A 22141-nucleotide genomic window follows, 5' to 3' on the forward strand; every position below is an offset into this window, starting at 1 on the left:
GAAGTTCCTTTCTTTGATGTTGACACTCTTGTCTTCTTGATTCCTCTTAGAACCACCATGCACCCCAAGGATGGTACCCTCTACTGGAGGATTTTTGCCTCATTTTCGGGAATCTTTAACTGTAAGTGAAATCTGTTTACCTTCTTAGCCGCCCCGCCCACCCCCACTTACTACTTCTATCTGTCCTTGAAATGTGTTTATGCGTGTGTATGAACAAGTATGTGCACCACTGCATACATGTGGGAGTCAGTACAACTTGTGCCCGTTGGTTCTGTCCTCCTCCTAAGTGAGTCAGATCATTCCCAGGCTTTGAGGCAGACACCCTTACCCTCTTAGCCATCTCACGAGCCCCTGCTCCTCTCCCCCCTCCCTGCTGGTTCTGCTTTTTAAGAGAGTCTTTTCTTTTTTCTCTCCCACATTAAGCATGATTCTCTTACTGTTCTTGTTAACTAAACTTGGAATTTATATGTAACAAATACAATTAAGATGGTAATTGAGTATCAAGTATGATACTCTTCCATGCCTATATATCTGTTCGATACACAATCAGTTTTCACATTAGGAAAATAGTTTGTAAGTCTCCCAGTGGAACATAGCATATTCTAAGATTTCAATAAAAATTTAAGGTTAAACGAATCAAGGACTATTACAGAGGAAACATCAAAGTCCCCTAAATTGTGTGTGCATTTCCTCCATCATGTGATAGAGTGATAATTTTCTAGTTTTTCTTTCAAGAAAAATACTTAGTTCTACTAAATACTTACAGAAACTAAATCAAAATGGCAACAATTACTCAGTACCAAATTAAAGATTTTTTTTTTTATATTGTTGCTGTTGTTTTGTTTTGAGATAAGATATTACATAGCCCAAGCTTACGGTGTAGCTGAGGCTGGCCTTGCTGAACTTCTGTTTCGATCGCCCCAGTGCTAGCTTTACAGATGTACAGCACTGCTCCTAAAGAACAGTCTTTATAGCTTACGCTGTGATAAAGGAACTGTTGCCGATAAGTTCCTTTTAGTACAAAAAAGTTTGATTGTGGTCAGTATCATCTTTAAATCAGTGGGGCAGCCTCACGTGAAGTTGTCGGGCTCTGCAGAATGTGTAGGGGCTGAGCACGGGAAGAGATTGAAAGGGCGAGAAGTGTGAGAAGAGACACCAGAGACATAGGACCGGGAGACCTACTATTTGTAACCCAGATGGTACAGGCAGAAGGTGTATGGCAAGGGTTGCAGGCTGCCAACCTGCATTGACTCCAAACTATATAGGTGGTTCTTAGTTTTCCTTACATAGAAAAGAAGGGAGTGAGAATGTGTCTCAGGAGATCGTTACATTTTCACTTTTACGTTAAAGGGCTAGAGAGATTTACAAACATGGCATCCTGGCTTTCACCGTTGTACTTGGCAGTTGACAGACCGTCTAGTTAATTGGCTCTGGTTTTTGATATGTTTGAATTTTTTTTTCTCCCTTTTCCTGGTTCTTACCCATCCTGTTCTTCTCTCTTTTTCTATACATTTTTTTTGTGGACACCAGCAGATCTAGAAACTTAGGTCATTTATCTCCATTCCTCAGGAAATACTGTCATCCTCTAAGCTCCTCTGATTCCAGAATGTTCTGGAAACTTCTCTATCACTAGGCTTCTAGGACATATGTTACTGACATTTCATTTGCAAGTTTGTTATCCAAACTGGTAGCTCCTTAGAAGACAGGGTCGAGTCAGACCCATTTGAGCAGCCCTCCATCTAATAGTGATGGAGTGTGTGCATGCTCTGTCCTCCAACTGCACACCGCCAGCAGCAGTGGCACCTGAGGGCTGCCTGTCTGCGGCTAGAGAGGTGGACTGTGCACGATGGGAGGTATCTTGGGGCTGACTGAAGCTGAGTGACACAGAGATGCTTATCTGAGGTGTTCTGCTGAGGATGGGTCAGGAACCAGAAACCAGATGCAGTGTAGCATAATGTGGCGATCTCAAGCCCAGGCTGGCCAGGGACTGTCTGCAGCCCTTCAGAGAAGTCAGTGCTCCTCTCCTTGGGGAAGAACAAGGAAGTGTTTCGAAGGTACCCTGTGGCAAACTATAGAGGTGGGAACTTAAGAAAGGGCTTGAGGCTTCTGAGGGTGGTGAGAAAGTGGTGGGGGATGGGGGTGGAGTGGGGGTGGGGGTGGGGATGGGGATGGGGATGGGGATGGGGATGGGGATGGGGATGGGGATGGGGATGGGGATGGGGATGGGGATGGAGCGGGCCCTGCATGGGCTACTATTGTCCTGTTGGCTGTGGGGAGCTGTTGGAGGTTTTAAATGTAAAGGAATGGTATAGCTTGATTCGAGGACTTGACAAGATGGTGACTGCTTGGAACAGCTGTGGAAGGAATTTAGAAAGAAGAAGGTCAGAAAAGGAAATGGATTCCTTCACAGCAACCAAGGCATGGTACAGGTTGAAGGCACTGGGAACTGGAGCTACATCCCAATTGTTTTTCTTAAACCGTTGCTTTGAGTCTTCTAAATACCTGGCTTTTTTATTCGTCAGGCATTAAAAATACAGTTTTCTGTCTTTAGAGGCACAGGGGGCACCAGGTACATCACTATCATCCATCTCCTGTGGAGATACTGTATGCAGCTAAGCAACTCCCCCTTAGGATAAGTCAGTTAATGTTTGCCCTTTTGTGATAGGCTAATTTCACTTTGCTTAGTGTCTTCAAGGTTCACCTGTATTGTAGCAGGTGACAGAATTCACCTTGGTGGGTTTTGGGACAGGTTCTTGTTACGCACGCAGCCTGCTTTAGCACCGAATTCTCTGTCCCCCGCCTCTAGCCTGCACCTGCAGGGGTCACAGGGGTGCTTTTCAAGGCTTTCCTGTTGTCCAGCAAATGTATCCAGCTCCTCATGACACTAAACAGTTCTTATCTAGCACGTAAGCATTTAGAAACAGAATTGGGGGCAAGAGAGATGGTTCAACAGTTACGAGGTCTTGCTGCCCTTGCATAAAAAATCAGTTTGGTTCCCAGCACCTAAATAGTGGCTCACAACCAGTTCCAGGGTATCCAGAACCAGCTGTGATCACTGTAGGCCACATACCCCCCTCTCTCACACATACACACACACACACACACACACACAGCATGTACATACATGTAGGCAAAACACTTAAAATACATATAAAGAAAATTAAAAATCAAAACAATATCAGGCCTGTGCTCTAGATGTTGTATGTAATCCATTCAAGCCACAGTCATCCGTGTGCTGTGTGTTGTCTTTTGTACAGTTTAATTTTAATTTAACTGTCAGAACAAAGTTGATAGATCTGTAGGACAGATTTAAGAAGAAAACTGCCTTGTAAACTTTTATTTTTATTCATTCATTCAGTCATTCATTCATCATTCATTTTGGCCTCTTTGAGAACAGGATTTCTCTGTATAGACCTGGCTATCCTGGAACTCAACTCTATAGGCCAGGCTGGCCTCAAACTCGGAGATCCACCTGCTTCTGCCTCCTGAGTTCTGGGATTAAAGATGCAAACTACTACCATGAAACTACCTTTAAAAAAAGAAAGAAAGAAAACCTAAGAGGGTCTGTCTTAAAATGGGGAAACTACACACACACACACACACACACACACACACACACACACACACACACGTTTAAGGTTCTCTACTAACCAAATAGTAGTCAAGTAATCTACGTTTCAGGCCAAAAAGTATAATGTGAGAATTACTGTGTTGAAAGGTTGCTGTTTGGAAAGAAAGGGAAAAAAAAAAACCCCAAACCTCTTTTTCTGGATTTCTACATTTTGTGTCAGTGAAAACTGTTTCTCTTTGAAGATCTAAGAGTGATGACCATGGAATTCAGGCTGTTGGAGAGGGCGAGCCCGTAGAGTACCCAGATTCATTGAGCTGTGCTTGCTCCCCCACATGGCCTCTGGGCGGAAGCTGGCCTTTGGTGTAGTTTGCAGCTGGCTTTGTGTGCTTGTCTCTGTTCAGCGGGTTGCTTTGGAACCTGTGAGAGGCCTGCTGATGGAGTTTTATGTGCATCTCGTGACCAGTTGTCGGAGAGAGCCATGGTCTGAAGCTCCTGCTGGTTTTAGAGTTACTCTCTTGGAAGCCCTTTTTGGAAGGAGATAAAAGGGGAGGGGAGGGTTCCAGCAGCCAGGTTCAGGCTGGCTGCGGATGCTCTGTGAAATGATAAGTGGTTCTCTGGGACCATCCGAGGGGATCCTGTTTCGGCCTACTGTAAAAAGTGATGACTGACAGGCTACGAGAGGGATGTGGCGTATCCTCTGGTCTCCCTCTAAGCAATCGTGGAGGACAGAGGAGGGCTTTCTTTCCACTTAAGATGGAGGTTGTAAAATTTCTTATCCGTCAGTGGATCTTGTTGTTTCCATTTCTAAATGACTAGCAAACACAGAGTCTGATTTAAAGTGGGTTGTCTTGTTGAGACTGCATAGCATTTAAAACAGCTAGTATAAAACCAGTTTTAAAACAACTGTCTCTGGAGAAGATTGTAACAGCAGCTAATTAAGTTCAAGTCTCTGAAAATATTTCTCCTCTTCAAAGTCATAAAGAAGGACATTTGACTGAAGCCAAGTGGTGTAAAAGTGCTGCTATTGTATTCAAGTATGAAGGAATGAAGGGTGCACATGCTATGGCAAAGGATATTTTCATAGTGTGCAACTTGTACGACTGTCTGAGTCAGGTGAGTGGGTGATTCTGGGCAGAAAAAAAAAAACCTGAGTTTTCAGGGAGTAGTGAGAAGCCATACTGAGGAGAAGAGGAGTGAGGCCAGGAATACACTCTGGCAAGGAGAGGGCTCCAGAAGGAGGAAACTGAGTGCTTAGGTGGCATGCCCAATAGCTATAGGGAGAAGGCTTTCACCAGCAAGTTCTAGACCTGGGGCCTAACAGGAAAGGATTTCTCTCTACCCAACACTTGAGACTCCCTCGGCCTCGGTCTAGTGGAGGTGGACTTACTCCTGGGGATTGCTAGCCAGAGGAGCTCAGAAGAGTCCCTTATATATTAGACCTATCTTGACAATTGAGTACTATGAGATTACTGTGCTTAAACATATCTAGATGGACAGGACTTGTATTCAGAGACGCATGGCAGCGAGGTTTTTGGTGTATTTAAGCAAATCCTCAGTCTGTTACTTACTGCACAGCACCAAGTAGGTATTTCTTAATAAGAGACGAGAGCAGAAAATGTCTTCATAGCTTTCATTTCCTGTGTATTTAATTAAGATAGGGTGACAGAACCCAAGTGTGAAACCTTCACTAGAGGGCTGGCAGGAAGGTGCTGTATTTTACAGTCTTCTGCCTATAGATAAAGTTACTAATTGGCATCTCTCACAACATGGCTGGTTTGGTTCCCTTAACCACAGTGGGTCAGGAGGACCAGAACTAAAGTTCACACAGTCCCTGGGGATGGGAGGGAGGCCAGTGTTAGAGGCAAAATGGAGTATCTGCAGCTGTCAAGTTTTTTAGGTGTGTATGGTGCAGGATAGCAGGGATCTTGCAGCCTGCCACAGCTCTGTGGTGCATGGGTTTCAGGCACCCTATCTAGTTTGCTTTAAGCACTGGCTTTTGTCTTCAGTGTCTGCATTGTCTCATGAAACCCAGACAGCTTTGTAGTTTCAATTGGAGAAGGCGTAGTTTCTGAGAAGTTCATATGTCAGCTAATGTTTAAAGTCAATATATTCAGTCACATGCTAAACACAGGTATTAGATGTTTATGCAAGCGCTTTATTATATGCTTGTGGTGGGCAGTGCACACAAAAGAGATCCGGATTGCTGGCCTTGACATATCAGCTAGTAGAGCGCTTGCTGAACAGACACAAGGATCTGAGTTCAGTACCCAGAACCCATGTAACAAACTGGATGTGGTGGGAGTGGTGGTCCACACTTAGAGTCTCATGTAGGTCCATGAGCTTCACTGGCCGCCAGCCTGTTTACTTAGTAAGCTCCAGACCAATAAAAGACTTTATTTCAAAAAATAAGGTGGTTGGCAACTGAGGAAGGACATTTGAGGCTGACCTCTGACTTTCACACACACACACATACCCCACACTGTGAGGAAGAAAACCAGGTATAGGCTTCCTCTTACGTAGTCTGATGGCTTGGGTCAGGGGGAGAGGCTCTATCGCTTGGTGTCTGAGAACTCCCTCCGGGTCTGCAGTAGAATCCTGCTCAGCTTCAGATCCTGGTGCTGACATGGACCGTTGTTTAACTTTAAAAAAGGTTCTCTGCTCCCCTAGACCTTAAAAGGATCTACGTCTGACATGTGCCAACAGGAAGCTGTCCCTTGTCATAGAGTACTAGAGGCCTAAAGCAAACAGTGGCTGTAAAGGGCTCACACCCCAGGGTATATGAGTCCTTTGTTCAAACAAACCAGCAGCCCGTCAGTGGCCCCAGTGCTGGTCTAGGAGCCCAGGGAGAGTGAGTGACTTACTTGCAAGTTCACTGTTAGACATAAAGGTTGAGGTCTCGGTGTGGAAGGTTCTCCCAGACTGGATGGCACAGCGAGAGGCAACCCTTTTAAAATAGGGCAGAGCAAGAACTCGACCTTGTGTGTCACAGAAACAGACAAGTAGTTATACTTTCCATTTTCTTTGAAGTTAGGTGAATCAGACTGATACAGAAATAACTCATCCATTCTTGTAATAAACACCTGCTGATCCAGTTAGTTGAACGTCTCTGGGTCTGGTATTCCCTGGTCTACTTAAGGAACCATGTTGATGGTTGACTGTCACCTTTGCCAGGTTTATAAAAAAAAAAAATTGAAATTTTCAGTAAAAGTGAGTAAAACTACTAAATAATAATTTGACAAGTTAAAAGTGGTAGAAATTACTCAGTGGCTAAGCATACTTAACTGACCCTTGCCTAGAGTCATGTGGAAGAGGATTCTGGGAAATGTAGTTCCCTTTAACCAAGTCCATGGATAGTAGCAACCCCCCCCACCACCCCCCCCACATTTGTGCAGTGAAATACACTTCTGTACTCATTGCTATTTTGAGAACTGGGAAAGAGGGGTAGAATTATTTCTGTTTAAAAAATATCAGAAAAGTTGATGGTATATCAAATTAGTTAGCAAATATTTACCTTAATTATTGTTTTTTCTCAGTAGCCTTATCGCCTTTTTAAATGGCACCATAGCTTAAAAAACAAACAAACAGGACTGATAGGCTCATATCCTCCTCCTGAAACTCGTTCTTGTAATTTTGACAGTTTAAATCTCATAATCCAATATTTTCTGAAATTGCTCGGTATAGTGCCATCTAGTGGTAGATTTTTAGACAGTAGTTTACATTTTTCCTTTTTTTTTTTTTTTTTTTTTTTTTTTTTTTGCTTTTGTTTTTTTTTTTTTTTTTTTGTTTTTTTTTTTTTTTTTTTTTTTCTGTTCTTTTAATTTTTTCAAGACAGCCCTGGCCGTACTGGAACTCAGAGATCCTCCTACCACTGCTCAGCTCTCAGTTTATTTTCTTATAAATCAGTACGTTCACTTTTAATCATGCTTCACTTCCTAAATATATTTAAAGGGACTATGTCTAAAACAAAGCAAATACTTACAAATGGAAAAAGAACGAGGGAAGAGAAAATAATTGGAGTGGATTTTTCCTCTCCAGGTTTTTTTTGTACATTAATACACACACATACACACACACACACACAGAGTTAGTTTTTGTCTGTTTACTTGATGATTTGAACACACACAGAAAAATCATTTTTGTTTGTTTATAAAAGCCATATATGATTGTTTCACAAGTGTGATGTAAGGAACATGGCTCAGCTTTGAAGTCAGGCATGCACAGGCATTACGTTCTGTAAGGTAATAGTAATTGCTGTCTGCCAAGTGGCATTCTGGCCACCTAGTGTGTACCAACTCATTAAATATTCACAGACTTTGATTCCTCCTGATAGGATTGACCTTTGCTGCACCTCCCCCCCACCCCGTGTGCATCACCCCTTCACTTTCTGAGTGTGATGATGATAAAACTTTGCACAATGCCCAGCATTATATTGTAATGGAGCGCATTATCCACAGCCCAGTAGTTAGCCTTTTTTCCTCCATCGTAACTTTGTTTCATTTGTTTTAATTAATGATTTTTTGGGGGGAGTCTAGATGAACTTATTAACGCCTCACTCATTTCTAAACTCTTCTCCAGACTTAACTTCTTATGTCTAAAATGTTATTTGTGGTCCTGTTGACTAAGTCATTCGGGGTTAGTAGTTGGTAGCCAGCACTTGGCCTTCCTCTCTGGCCCAGGAGTCTTTTCTCAAGTAGCTGTGGTGTCTTTGTTGCCTCCAAGAAAGCTTGTTGGCCTTAGGGTCTGGCTGGAAGTGGAGCCATCTTTGTATGGCTTAAAGTTCTAGTTAGCAAGAGCTGGGTCAGTCATGAGTGTTCTGCAAGGCAGAGGTATTAATTAATTACTTCTGATAGTGTTTTGTCATAGAGAACATAGCAGGTGAATTTTCTAGGATTTCAGTAAAGACAGAGTCATACACAAAACAAGAACAAACAATAAAATCTTGTTTGAAGCAAACAGAAATCAGAAAGGATCCTTAACATTAGTTAGGTGGCATCTTGGGAAATGTCGATGGGGGAAGCTCGTGACTTCCGTGTCTGCCTCAGCACTGCGTGACCCAGCAGTGTCTGAGACGTGACTCTGGGGCATCGGCATTACCCATGTGGAGGAAGAGCAGAGGACAGGAGTCTGTTCCCACTATTTTAGTAGAAGCATTGGCTGTGGAACTGTTACTAAGGGCACAGAGGTTGCCATTCTCCATGGCCAGCACTAGGAGGCCACAGAGGCCTGCGACTCTGCACACAGGTTTCTCTTCAGGAGGAAAAGAACAACAAACCAACCCTAGGGGGACCAGCACTGTGCAGATGAGGTAGTTTAAAGAGGTTGGTATCTGGTAATCCAGTGAATGGTCTGAATTTTCAGTCAGGACATTGTAAGTATGAGGAGCTAAGCATTTCTGGTTAGGATAACCCCTGCTTCTTAGAGTGGTACTGCCAGTGCTTCCTTGGATGCACCAGACATGCGTGGTGAACCTCTGATTACAGGTCCTGATTCTTTAATGCACAGTTGTCATGTGGCTGGTGGGACAAACTCTGTATTTCTCCAGTCCATTGTGTTAATTGAAACAAATATTTTTCAAAGAAAAGGTGGCTTTGGTCACAGGCATTCTAATAGTATTCTAGTTAACTATCAAATATTATTTTAGGCTCAAGCCTTTATGTCTTCCATTACGTCATTACTTCAAAAATGGTAGTTGCGTGTCTTTGGCCTCCAGGCCCCGCTAGTTGAATGCTGAGGCGTATTTCTAAGTAGCTGTGCATTTTCTCAGTTCCCCTTTTGCTTTTAAAGATAAATCAACATTTCATGTCCTAATTGTCTTTATTTCAGAGTTGGCCCCTTATTCAGTACCTGGTTCACCTCTGTTCCCCTGATCTCCTGAACTCTGTAGAGTTTAATCCACACTACATTGATTTTAATGTATTTACCATTTCTCCTTATAAAAATTCTAATTGTGTGTGCCATTGTTTAAGGACAGGTAGTCTACTCTTCCCTGTGTTTCCTGGTAGAACCAAGTGTGATAGTAAACAGGACAACTACTTTCTTGACAGTAGCACATCCTCTGGGTAGCCACCCCTGCAACCTCAACCTTTCCCCCCCTCCTGCCCCCTTCCTGTGCTTACAGCTCTCCTTCTCCTTTCCTCTCCACAGCCCCCTCCCCCCGTGCTGCATCATAATTCTGAAAGGGTCTTGAAGGTAGCTCACTTGATGAAGAGCTTAGCAAGGCTTGAATTCAATCCCCAGAACTAAAGCCAGGATTGTGGTGTAGGCTTTTAGCCACGGCTCTTGGGAGGTGGACTCAAGGCAGATTCCTAGGGCTTGCTGGCCAGGCAGCCTCCTTGGATAGTCCAGGAGTGACACCAGAAGTTGTACTCTGACGTCCACACCCATGGGCCAGCCTACACACAAACATGCACCTGTACATACATAAAACAGATACACAGAAAGTTTTGAAGTGATGAACTTTTCTGGGTTCTCTGACATCTTATTTGTCTTTAACATTTTATTTATCATTGTTAGATGTAAATCCACACTCTCTCACCCACAAAGAGTAGGTTTCTTCATTTGCCCACCTTATAATTTTTTTCCATAAAGCTCTTGAAGATTTTTTTCCTTATTCTTAGAAAGTATATAGTTTGAACAGACAAGTTAAGTGAAAGCTATTCCTATTCTATGAAATGGCTTTTGGTATGAATTACGAGTTACTACTTGTTGTATATTGATTTTCTATTTGGGAACGTTGACGGACTCATATTTTATCCTAACAGTTTCTCTTTCTACTTCTCGGTATAGAAAGTTATCACTCAAAGATACAGTTTACATTTTTGCATTTCATTTGTATATTTTGTGTATGTGTGGCATATGTGTCCATGCCTTTATATGTGTGTGTGCATGTAGAGGCCAGGAAGTGACATTGGGCATCTCACCTGGTCTCTCTCCAACCTATTTATTAAAACAAAGTCTTTTGAAGCTCCCAGATGTGGTGACATGGGCCAGAAGCCTCAGAGGTCTGTCCCTTGACTCTTGATCTTTCTGTTCTGCCAGCACTGGGGCTATAGACATGACTGGCTATTGCTTCTGGTGATCTGAACTCAGATCCTCATGTTTCTATTGACAGAGCCATCTTCCCAGCCCCTCACTTTTGTCATTTAAGTATATATATTAAGACTTCTATTGTATTTAAATAATAAGCAGTGTTGCATTTTCTAGCTGTTAAGAAATACTTCATTTAACAGTTAAACTGAATTTGTTGTAGCTTTTTAACAACTCTAACCATGTCTTTTCTGTTCTATGACAGGTTTTATTTTTTAAATATTAAGGTCGCTCAAGAATGACTAAAACCAGTTACTGTTCTTTAAGGACTTAATTTACCCCGGATAAATATTCTGCGCACTTCCCCAAAACCTTGATGAGAAAGTCACCCCTGTTGCCTAGCAATACTTGGTACATGTGACCTCTGTTGTATAAACTTGTTTGTGGTATTGGGAGGAACTGTATGTGAATTCTGAATTCTTTGAACTTCCCAAGGAACCCTTACTCTGACTTTTATGGTAACTCTGCCAATAGGCTGGGACCACTAGAGGACACCCTGCTTTCTATTTGAAACACATGGCTTCCAAACCATCATGTTGAGTCCCCACCCTGCAGTCACCCTTTCCTCAGTTCCTGTCTGGATGCCAGAGAGAATAACCCATTGGCAGACCTGTGGACTTCTCCCTCCCACAGACAGAAGTACCTGAAACTTTCTTTAAATAAAGCAGTGTTCTGCTCCCCAAATCCTCTGCTGCCATGCTCTACTTCCAGGATTCACAAGCAGGTGGCTGTGTGTGTGGGACCTTTGATAATTGTGTAGCTTACAATATGGTTTGAAATCCCACATGGGCAGTGCACAGGATGTCTAAAACAAGACACAGAAAGGCAGTGTTCACTGGAGCTGACTTAACATGTACCTTCAAGTTCTGATTTTTAACCATTAATTACAGTTAGCTACAGTTTTACTAACTATACTATAACTCTGAATATAAGGATAGCACAATACATTATCTTTTTAAAATATCATATCTTCTCTACATAATTATTTGTACTTTTTTTTTTTTTTTTTTTGAGACACAAGGCATTATTTAAAGACTTGGCTGGTTTGGGATTTACTATATAGACCAGGCTACCCTCAAACTCACAAGAGATCTGCCAGCTTCTGCCTCCTAAGTGCTGGGATTAAAGGCATGCACATCCCGCCCCCCCCCCCACAATTAGTATGATATATATTAATTAATACATATTAGTCTCAAAATGATTATTCTACCAAAAATGTGTACTTTCCAGTGTGTAGGTATTTACTATTAAGAGTTGGTTACTAAAATTAACTGTTTAAAAATCCTTGGCCACAATATTGCTCAGTGGTAAAATATGAGGCCCTGAATTCAGCCCATAGTCCTGGTCAGTCAGTCAGGCCTTTCTGAGTTACTCTAAGCCATATGTGGCTACCATATTTAATAAATATTCTTTCATCAGTCTAATAAGTTTGATTGCATGCTGTCCAGTTTTATTTATTTCATTAGATTATCAGAGCTTTGCATTTGTATCATATATAATATATACTACAAGGAAGTCTGGATGAGCCAGTCAGCATATCCCACAGGGACAGTTCTCAGGACCCCAGTATATTGGTTATGTGATGATCTGCCACAAAGTCTATTTCTCTGATAAGAACCAGGACAAGTCACAGTTATGCTGAGACTTACTTTCCAGCATCCCTAGGGATAACTTTGTAATCAGGTCTCTTTTGTGTTTGCTTTATCTGTCAGGGAATGTGGAGCCAAAGTTCCGGCACTGTTGAAGTAGTCCCTTGGCTTGTAGATCTGTATGCTTAGTTCCTCTCTTCCCAGTCTCTGAGAACACCTGCCAGAAAGCCCTTTAGCTGGCTTTTCCAAAACACTTTAATTTTCAAAATAGTAATTAAAGAACTCTCACTGATGTAGTTGACAAAACCCTTCAGGCTTTTCAGTGTTGCTAGGGAAATTCAGCTGGGAGTATATTTGTGTCTCAGTTAAGCTTTGTGGACAGGGTTTGCATAAAGAGGCAAGCGAGAGGAGAGGGAGAAGCATTGTGTCTTGTTGGAAGAAGGGTCCTTTTAGGCAACACAGAATTGAATTCTAGGCAGGTATCCTTTCTTAATTGGACGACACACTGCCATGCTTTTTCCTCCTTTCTGTTTTTTTTTTTTTGTTTGTTTGTTTGTTTGTTTGTTTTTTCTGGAACATATAGGCCACTAAGATACTAGCACATTTCAGACCAAAAGATAAAATAGGTTTATAAAAAACAAGGTTTAAGCCATTCTGTTGGGCAGGTTGGTGAACAGATTTGATTTGGGGCTTTCTAGTTGCTAAAGCGAGGAAAGGAAAACACAGAGTTGCGTAGTTTGTGTGTGTTGACAACCAGAAGCACATAAACATCTGCAGAAACCAAACATTTCCTGGAACTAAACTCAAGCAGAAATGTGTCACGTGAACCTTTGTTTAAAGAGTCTAGTGAAAAATATCTTCAACCACAATTACATAACAGTCCAGGACACTCTGTGAACTGGGTTCTCTTGGAGGTGACTGGGAGGCACACTGTGTGTTCCTAGGCACAGGGCAGCAGGCGAGCAGAAACGAGCCTGAGGTCTGGGCCTGTGCTGTTTGGAAATCTGCTGAAGAGAGCTTCAGACAATCACCCTTGTGGACGAGACATTTCCATGTGGCTTCTCCATAGCATGCCTTCCTCCTTGTTCCAACAATGACGAATCCAGGGCAGACACTTTGTTTCAGTGGTCAGGGTAAAGCACTGAAGAAAGCAAAGACCATTTCTCAGGGAACTGTAAGAGCCAGCCCAGTCCTCGACATTCACAGAAATCTAGTTCACTTCAGAGTAGGACAATAGTAGAATCTTTAATGTTTCAGAGCTTGTATTTTTTTAATACAAGTTTTAAAATAAAGTAGCTTAACCATTCATAACTAACGTGATAGGGCAAAACCAGCCCCACCCCCACCATATGAGGGCAGCTGTAGCCAATCGCCCATCTGAAAGAATGCGATCACAGAAGGGCAGTTTCTTTGAAGAACATGCTCTTTTCTTGGATTACAGGTATTGTGGTTTGACTAGGAATGGTTCGAATAGGCTAATATGTATGAATGCTTAGTCACCAGGGACTGTTTGAAAGGATCAGGAGGAGGTGAGGCTGTGTTAGAGAGAGTGCGTTCCTTGGGTTTGGCTTTGAGGTTTCACAAAGCCCATGCCAAACCCAGTGTTTCCCTCTTGCCTGCAGACCAGAATGTAGAACTCTCACCTACTTCTCCAGCACCATAGTTGCCATGCCTGCCACCATGCTTTCTGACATGATGATAAACCTCTGGAATTGTAAGCAAGTCCCCAGTTAAATGATTTCTGTCACCAGAGTTGCTTTGGTCATGGTGTCTTTTCACACCAATAGAACAGTGACTAAGGCACTAGGGTACATCCATTTTAAAAATTAAAAGCATCCTAGCCTGCTGTGTATTTCTCATACAGACGTTAATTATCAACTGCCCGTAGTACTAAAGCAGGAGCAGCAGTTTCTGCTACTTGAGACCAGATCCCACCTACCCAGCAGTGTCAGAGGATGTTGTTAATGGGGTTTAGGGAGGTGTCATGGGTAGCTTTTGAACTCTGGTGATGCGTGTGCGTGCGTTTGTGTTTACTGAACCCAGGATCTGTAACCAACCAGAATATCCCTCCAGGGACAGTTCTGAAGACCCCAGTTTATTTGAGAATCTGCTGGACAAGTGTTTCTCAGATAAGAACTGAGACTTACTCTCCAGCGTGGCTAGAGATAGCTTTGTAATTAACAAACGCTGTGCCACAGAGCTGTAGGCCCAGCCCTTGGTTTTATGAGCCAGGGTCTTACCATCTAAATTCAAGTAGCCTTTGATCTTGCCATGGTCCTCCGACTCTGCCTGTCTGTTGAATGCCAGGGTTACAGGTTTGTCTACTTCATGTGACCATATAAAGTGGGGCTTTTTGTTGTTGTTTTAGATGAAGAAGGCTACTGTACAGCTTATGGCCACATTTAGACCTCTCCTAGGTCTTTGTTTTGTAATACTGTGTTTCTGGGACATTAACCCAGGGCTTCATCAACATAAGTGCTGTGTTATGAGCTACAGTGCTGTTCTTGCATTTAGTTTTTATGTGATAAAATTTGTACATATATTTCTAGGTCTTCTGGACCTATGTTTCGTATTCTGGTTTTATTGGTATGGATTTATACTGGTATTTAAAGAAAATAAAGACAGGTTGATATTTTTTTTTTTTGAGACATAGGTTTTTTTTTTGTTTTTGTTTTTTTTGTTGTTGTTTTTTTTTTTTAAATAATGTATTTCTGGCTGTCCTGGAACTTGCTATGTAGATCAGGTTAGCCTTGAACTCATTTGCCTGACTCTGTCTCCCAAGTGCTGGTATTAAAGGCATGTACCACCATGTTCAGCTGCCCAAGTCCAGTATCCTATAGAGTCCAGAACACGCAAAGGCTTACAGACTGGGGATTATAGAGGGCTTTAAAAGATTAAAAGATGTATTAAAAGATGGGCTTGCACGTAAAGACTTTGAACATACTTAACTACAGACTGAGAAGAACCCTGGGAGTGCTAGGCGATTAGAGTTACACTTGAGAAGACTGGAGGATCTCAGGAGAAGAGCACAGCCATCACAAGACTCTCCCTCTCCCTACCATCCCATTTCATGGTCTACATAGCTATGTTGTCTCCTTCTGTACAGCCTAACAGTCAGGGTTCCCGCTTAGCTTATAGAGGTTTTTCAGAGATGGACTTCCTAAAAGCACACAGATAAACAAATGCAGTGTCGGAAGCAAATACTATAGCAAAGCACGGAGGACTGAGAGCAGGGAGGGCAGCATGATGTCACTTGCGTTAAAGCCTATGACGTCATCTCTGATAAGAAGGATTGGCACGTGGAGGGGAGCAGCCTTGCAGGGAGGAGCCCGACAAATCCCTGTGGAAGAGGAGAAAGGCTAGCACCTTGGGGGTTTGAGAACTGGCCAGAGTAGCCTGGGAAGTTGGAGGAGACCAGGCCCTCAGACCTTGGAGGCTGTAGGCTCAGGAGCTGTCAGGAGTACCATAGAACCTTTGAAAAGTTCCAAGGCATGAAGAGACAGTGCTCAGTTTCTAGTGTGCTGAAGTGGATTAGAGGGGCAAGGACAGGAAACAGCAAGTTTGGCAAAAAGAACGCATCCACGACGAATATTTAGGCTGAATGAAGCATTGATAGTTTTGAGATAAATGCGGAGCAGAACACAACCTCCATTTAATAGAGCATGCCTTAGTCTCACAGGTCCCTCAGCAGCAAGTGGAAAGAGCAGTCTCTTGCTACAGTGTCACTAGAGAAGGGTCAGCTGAAGGGGCTCATGTTCGCAACCGATTCAACATAAACCTTTGAAAACGACTGTGGCATCTGTGAAAAACTTAATGAGATCATAACTATTTTTTTTAAATAATGAGATCATAACTTTTTTTTCTTCTAAAAAAAAGCAGCAAAGAGACTAGTGTGAGAGACTGTCTAGGGAGAACAGTGACAGTTCATCACAGTGCAGACCAAGCCAAGTGATCTTCTCAGTGTTGATGTATGCAGACAGCTTCACGACTGTGATTTAACATCAACATCCAATCACTTCCATGTTTTAAAAATAAGCCCAGAGTTTCAACCAGCTTGTCAATAACATTCTCTACTCTCTTCTCTCTGCCCTTCCCCTCTCTTTCTCTCTCCCTCTTTGAGATAGGACTTCACACTGCATCCCAGGTTGGCCTAGATGTACTATGTAGTCCAGGCTGGCCTCCAAATTATCCTACTTTGGCTTCCCAGTTCTCGTGGTTACAGAAATACACCTCTGTGTCCAGAGTCAGTCTCCAGCCATTTCTCCTTCCTCCGTTGAATCAAAAGTGTCTTCAATTAGTCTTATGGCTAGAGACAGCAGATTCTATTGGGTGAAGGATCAGACTGGTAAAAAATAACCAGATCATGCTGTTTGTATATGTCTTAAAACAGAAAGGACATGATACAAAAGGTGGCTGTGTTGTGTCTAAGGCCATGAATTAACTTGCTCTGTGCCCTCACTTTAAAAAAAACATAACAAAAAGAATGAAATAAACTGATTTCTCTCTAGTCTCCTCGAGGCTTGTTCTGGATATAATGCAGTTTCTTTTCTCCCACAGGCAACCTCGTTGCTTCTTAGGGTTAGAAGAATTGAGCTAACAGGAGTCTGCAACCTCTCTGCCTTGCTGATCCAACGAGGCAGGGGGGTCACTGGTTTGCAGGAGTATATGACTACAGATCAGAGCCACTGGTAAGTAGATGCTGCCCCCCCCCCCGTTCACCGTACAGCTTTTTTAAAAAATGTAATGTCCTTTGGCTTCCACATACATGTGTGCGCGTGCACACACAGATAGGCACACATGTGTGCACAAAGTGTAGAATCTTAGAACTTGGAGGTGCATTTTAATTTGGTTCTTCAACTTCTACTAGAGGGTTGCACGGTTATGATAATAATTTAAAATAGTAGTGAATGGGTGTTTGTAAATGAAGGGATTCTGAGAGAAGGGAAGTCTCTGATATGGGCAATGAAAGCATTTTCCTTATGTAATAGTTCATCTCTGAAAGCATAGTGATGCTTAAATGCAGGCATTACATGTGTCAAAGCCTTCTTCTTGGTTATGTTTCACTGTTCTAAAATTCGAATGTGCAGGTGAGGCAGTTTCTGTGACACTTGAAAAGGTCAGTTTTCAATGCAGTCCCTCAATGCAGGGCGGGCCTGAGATCCATGCCAGCCTAGTAGAAATTGTACTGATAGTTCTATGTAAAAACAACGTCTATGCTATCTGAATGTACATAAGACTGTAGGGTCTCTAAGGACTTAATTCTTAGTCACATGAAGCGAGGAGAAGGACGCAGACCTCTGCAATCAAAGCACAAGCCTGTCGTCTTGGTGGCATTGGCATCTCAGAAGAGACACAGTTTCTTCTGTTATATTCTCAGAAGCTTTTCTGACAAAAGTAGTAAACCACGAGCCTGTCTTAGGGTCTTGTTTTGAACTCTAGTGAACAGAGATTAGATGTTTAAGACAGTCCTCATTCATTCAGATGGTTGGATTTGGGTCAGAACACAACACTGTTGAGTATTACAGTAGCCAGTTGGCCACTTCTGAGCATTGAGACATGGCAGTGCTATTTGAGATGTTCTCTGCAATAAAATAAATACTATTCCAAACATTTAATATAAAAGACTATCATATAGCAGGGCATAGTGATGTATGCCTTAATCTCAGTAGTCTGGAGGCAGGGCCAGGCAGATGGCTTAAGTTCTAAGCTAGCCTGGTCTACATAGTGAGTTCCAGGATAGCCAGGACTGCATAAAGAGATATTAACAACAACATTATTTAAAATTTTATAAATGTAGAAATAACATCATTCATATGTTGAATTAAATAAAACATTAAGATTAATTTCATTTTCCCTACATTTTACCATGTGACAGCTAGAGGTCTCCCTTCTCCCTCTCCTCTCTCTTGTTCTTTCTCTTTCAGATAGGATTTTGCTTTATAGCTCAGGCTAGCTTTCAGATCTCTTTTCTTAAACTCCTGAATGCTGGAATTCAGGCATGTGTCACGATGCCTGGATTAGAAAAATTTAAGTTGTTTGTATCTTGAGTTTGTCAGTCTCTCTTTGTTTACTTTTTTATTAATTGGCACAGTGCATGAGGTCATTCTCCCCATGGAAGATACTCAAGTTAGGTTGATAAAGATGACCTATATTTCATACCTGACCTAGAACTAGAGTTACGCTTTCTTTTCACAGTATGGTCCTCCTTTATTTAGAGGAGATTGAGAACTAAAACATGAAGAACCAAGCGAGCACGGTGGCACATGCCTTTAATCCTAGCATCGGGAGGGATAGATTTTTGGGGCAGTAGATGGTAGCACATTCTGTCAGGAGCTGCCCATTGTCTACAGTAGATCAGGAACCAAATCCTGGAGTCTGGCCATCTTCTCTTCTAATACCCTCATATTTAAAATAGGAGATGACATTTCAGTGTCTTTTGGGTAGATTCCTACATTTTAATTTTTAAAAAGACTGTTCTTTATTCTTAGGTGGTTTCACTCAAACATGTAGTATGCTTGATTGTATCCGCCCCTAACTCCATCACTCCCTCTGACACCTGCCAACACATCCCTCCTCCACTTTCCCCACCATCTAATGCAATAAATCAATAATCTTAGAAAAAACTTCCCAAGTCTAGAAAAAATGGAATTCACTAAGCCATTTTTTTTTGTAGTCACGTACAAACCTATTCAACCAAATTTTGTGTTTCTTCTTTTCTTCAAACTAAAGATCCCTTGCCCTAGCCCTCCAAATTCTGGGGTTGTAGGAAGGTGTGCACTACTCTGTCCACCTGAGGAACTGCCCTTTGAGGGGTGGTATGACCCAGCTGTTGGCCAAGTTGTGGGGAAGTTCCCAAAGACTAAAGCTGGAACCTTGAGGTTAAAGGTGAGAATAGAGTGAAAAGACCCAGTAGCCAGGAGTGGCCTGTCCTCGTGGCTCGTGGAGTGGGGAGATGAGCAGAGCCCAGTTCAGGTTCCTGCCTTGGCCATTACTGCAAATGGTGGTTACTACCAAGGTGGGAGCATAGAACACTCAGGGACTTGATCTGTTGATTGATTTGGGAATGTAGGAACTCACTAGAAAGGTGTTTTTCACTGAAGTAGATGACTAAATCCTGCTTCTTATTTCATGGTCACCTTTGGTGGGGGCAGTTCACAGGAGCATTAGGGAGGAAAGTGACCCTTGGTGGGCTCTATGGCCAGGCAGCATCACAGACTAGAGCCCCACTTTAATATTGGGCACTTCTGGTCATTTATCCAGTGGAAGATTTTTGTATATGAGAGGCTGTATAGTTACAAATCCAGTAGTTCCTGCTAGTAATTACATTTTCTACTTGATCATCTCTCTCCATACATTTGCAGAGATGGCTCTGTGGGTAATGTGTTTGCCACACAAGCCCGAGAAACAAGTTCTGATGCCTAACACCCACATAAAAAAAGCTATGCACTTGTAATCCCAGTGCTAGGGTGGAAGCAGGAAGATTCCTTAGGGCTTACTGGCCAGCCCTTCAAGCTTAATTTCATGACATTATTATAATGATAATACCTGTCCTCCTTTCATCAGTGAGAATCCCTGCCTCAAAAAAAAAAAAAAGATGGAGAGCCATTAAGAAAGATACTTCATGTGTCATGACCTGCTAACCTCCACACAGGCACATGAAAATATACATATATGCACAGAAAAGCATATTATTTGCTTTTCTCTGGAGTAAATGTCTATATGTATGTTAAATTATTTACTTAGGAAAAAAACAGTAAGGTATGATTTCTTTTTAAATCATAGTCATTTATATAGAAAATACATAATGAATAAGTTGGAAAGTTTTAAAATTCAGGATTTGTGGTTAGCACCAAGTACAAGTTTCCCTATTTTTATCCACTGACATCAGTATGTAAATGAGGGTGACATTCTACTATTTTGGGAAGTGCGATTATTTCTGCCTTGTCATTCCAGGAAGGGCTTTCGGTAACAAGTAGATGCACAAAGGAAAGTCCAACTTACATCCTTCTTGGATGATGTGGGGAAAAGCATATAGAAAGTTACTCTTCTTTCTTGGGACAACTGGTCCATGATTCACTTTGTTGGTTTGTTAGTTATCATGACTATTGACAGCATCACTGAACTAGTTACCTTGGAACTACATACAAACACAAGTTAAACCCAGGGTTTCCTGGAGCCATAGGTGAGTCTTCTAGTGACATGTGGTCAGCATATGCTTTAGGTGCAGTCTTGACAACAAAAAGTTCACATGGGCAGATGTTGTATGTCCTAATGCAGTGTGGCGTGGGTGTGGCACACCTGAGCTTGAACACAGGTCCCTGGGAAGGTACATAGAGGAAGCCTCTGAGCAGAGATGAAAGTGTCTCCTCCACTGTTAGAAAATTCTAGAAGGTCCTCCCAGGCTGGCGTGCCACTCCAGGAAGCAGGCTTTTGTGTGCCACAAGAGGGAGCTCCTGATCTAAGACATGAATTCCTTCTTATTTTGCTGGTATTTGTTTTGTGTTGTTCCAGCTTATTATTTAGCCCTGGCCAGCCTGGAACTGTGTAGACCAGGCTAGCCTTAAGATCACAAGAGATCCACCTGCCTCCAAAGTGCTGTGATTGAAAGGCATGGCCCACCATGGTCAGATTTTGCTGATATTTACATATACAGAGAAAAAAATATGAGCTCACTGTATTTAAGCATAATTTTACTGTAATACTTTGAATATTGGACAAGCTTCAGATTTTGGAAGGAATAATCTCAAGCATCTCCCTTTGCTTTGGTTCCTCCTTACATGTTTTTCTATGTGACTTGTTTGTGGCAGATTGAAACACCACCCCAATTCAGTCAGCCTGTCCTGGATCCCATTTCGGTGCTGCTTGCTGGGAAGCTGATGTGTGAGCATTCTCCTGTGGGTTACCTCTCACTCATGTGCAACCTGATGTGGCCTTGAGCAGAAGAAAGTGGAATTTCTGTAGAATGAGGCATAACTTTATCTCACTGTGCAGCATGGTGCCCACACATGTTCTCCTCCCACCCCTGTGGTTTGGCCACAGTACTCTGATACTTGTGTTGATCACAAGAGGTCAACTCTCTTGTTCAGGGAGGCAGAAAGGAGATAGAACATGGCTGACAAGGAGGCAGGCCGCCCTCTTTCTAAGTTACACTTTAAAATCAAAGGTCATACTAGCAATACAAAAAATGCATAAGGAACTCAATATAGAACTCAACTGGTATATGGTCATTAAGACATAATATGTATTTTCCCAGAAGCCTTTGCTCCTCACTGCTTTCCAGAGGGTTGTTAACCTCTCTGCTGAATCTGTTGTCATTCCAGTGCATTTAAAAAACATGACAATATAACTTACATATATTCTCAAACATAGCCAGTGTCATTTCACAGCATGCTATGTTGTGTCTGTTCTGAAACAAAGTATCAGTTGGGTCTGTTGGTAGTTATGTTCCAGGCAGGGAGAGGCTGTGAAGATTGAGGTGCAGGAAGGATGGATGTCAGGTCGACTCAAGGGTTATTGCTTATAGAAGAGAAGAAATCAGGATTGGGCAGAGGGGCAAATTAGGCCAGTCATAAAGGCTCAAAGAAGGCTTCAGATGATCCCAGAGGGAGTGCTAGGGTGGGGTAGGCTGCCCTCAAGGATTGTCCCAAATTGGGGTGAGAGCCAAGCCATTGTAGCTTTGCATTGTAGCTTAATATCAGCCAGTTCTTGGCCTGGCACAGGAATGGGAGGGATGAGACTCCTCCTGCAGACAGCTGTCAGCTCACAGCTGTCCGAAGAGCTGGGGAGTGAGCTTTCTCTACTTAACAAGGGACCAAGACAGTATGTCTCTGATCTCCACAGTGCGTATTGTGTGCAGTGTCTGACCTAGGAGTTTTCATCCAGAGATGGAACTTTG

The 22141-nt window shown here is 42.4% G+C and overlaps 1 long non-coding RNA gene across 2 annotated transcripts in view; it reads left to right on the forward strand.

Annotated features, from left to right (window-relative positions):
* The window catches only part of LOC117720747 (uncharacterized), a 168784-nt gene that overhangs the window by 19705 nt on the left and 126938 nt on the right, over positions 1 to 22141 (forward strand). For both annotated transcript variants that reach the window (XR_013104132.1, XR_013104133.1), the window contains exons 2-3: positions 51 to 121; positions 16804 to 16934. This is a non-coding gene — a long non-coding RNA (uncharacterized LOC117720747). The remainder of the gene's footprint in view (positions 1 to 50; positions 122 to 16803; positions 16935 to 22141) is intronic.

Source organism: Arvicanthis niloticus, chromosome 15 (genome assembly GCF_011762505.2).
Source record: "Arvicanthis niloticus isolate mArvNil1 chromosome 15, mArvNil1.pat.X, whole genome shotgun sequence".
Taxonomy (NCBI): Eukaryota; Metazoa; Chordata; class Mammalia; order Rodentia; family Muridae; genus Arvicanthis; species Arvicanthis niloticus.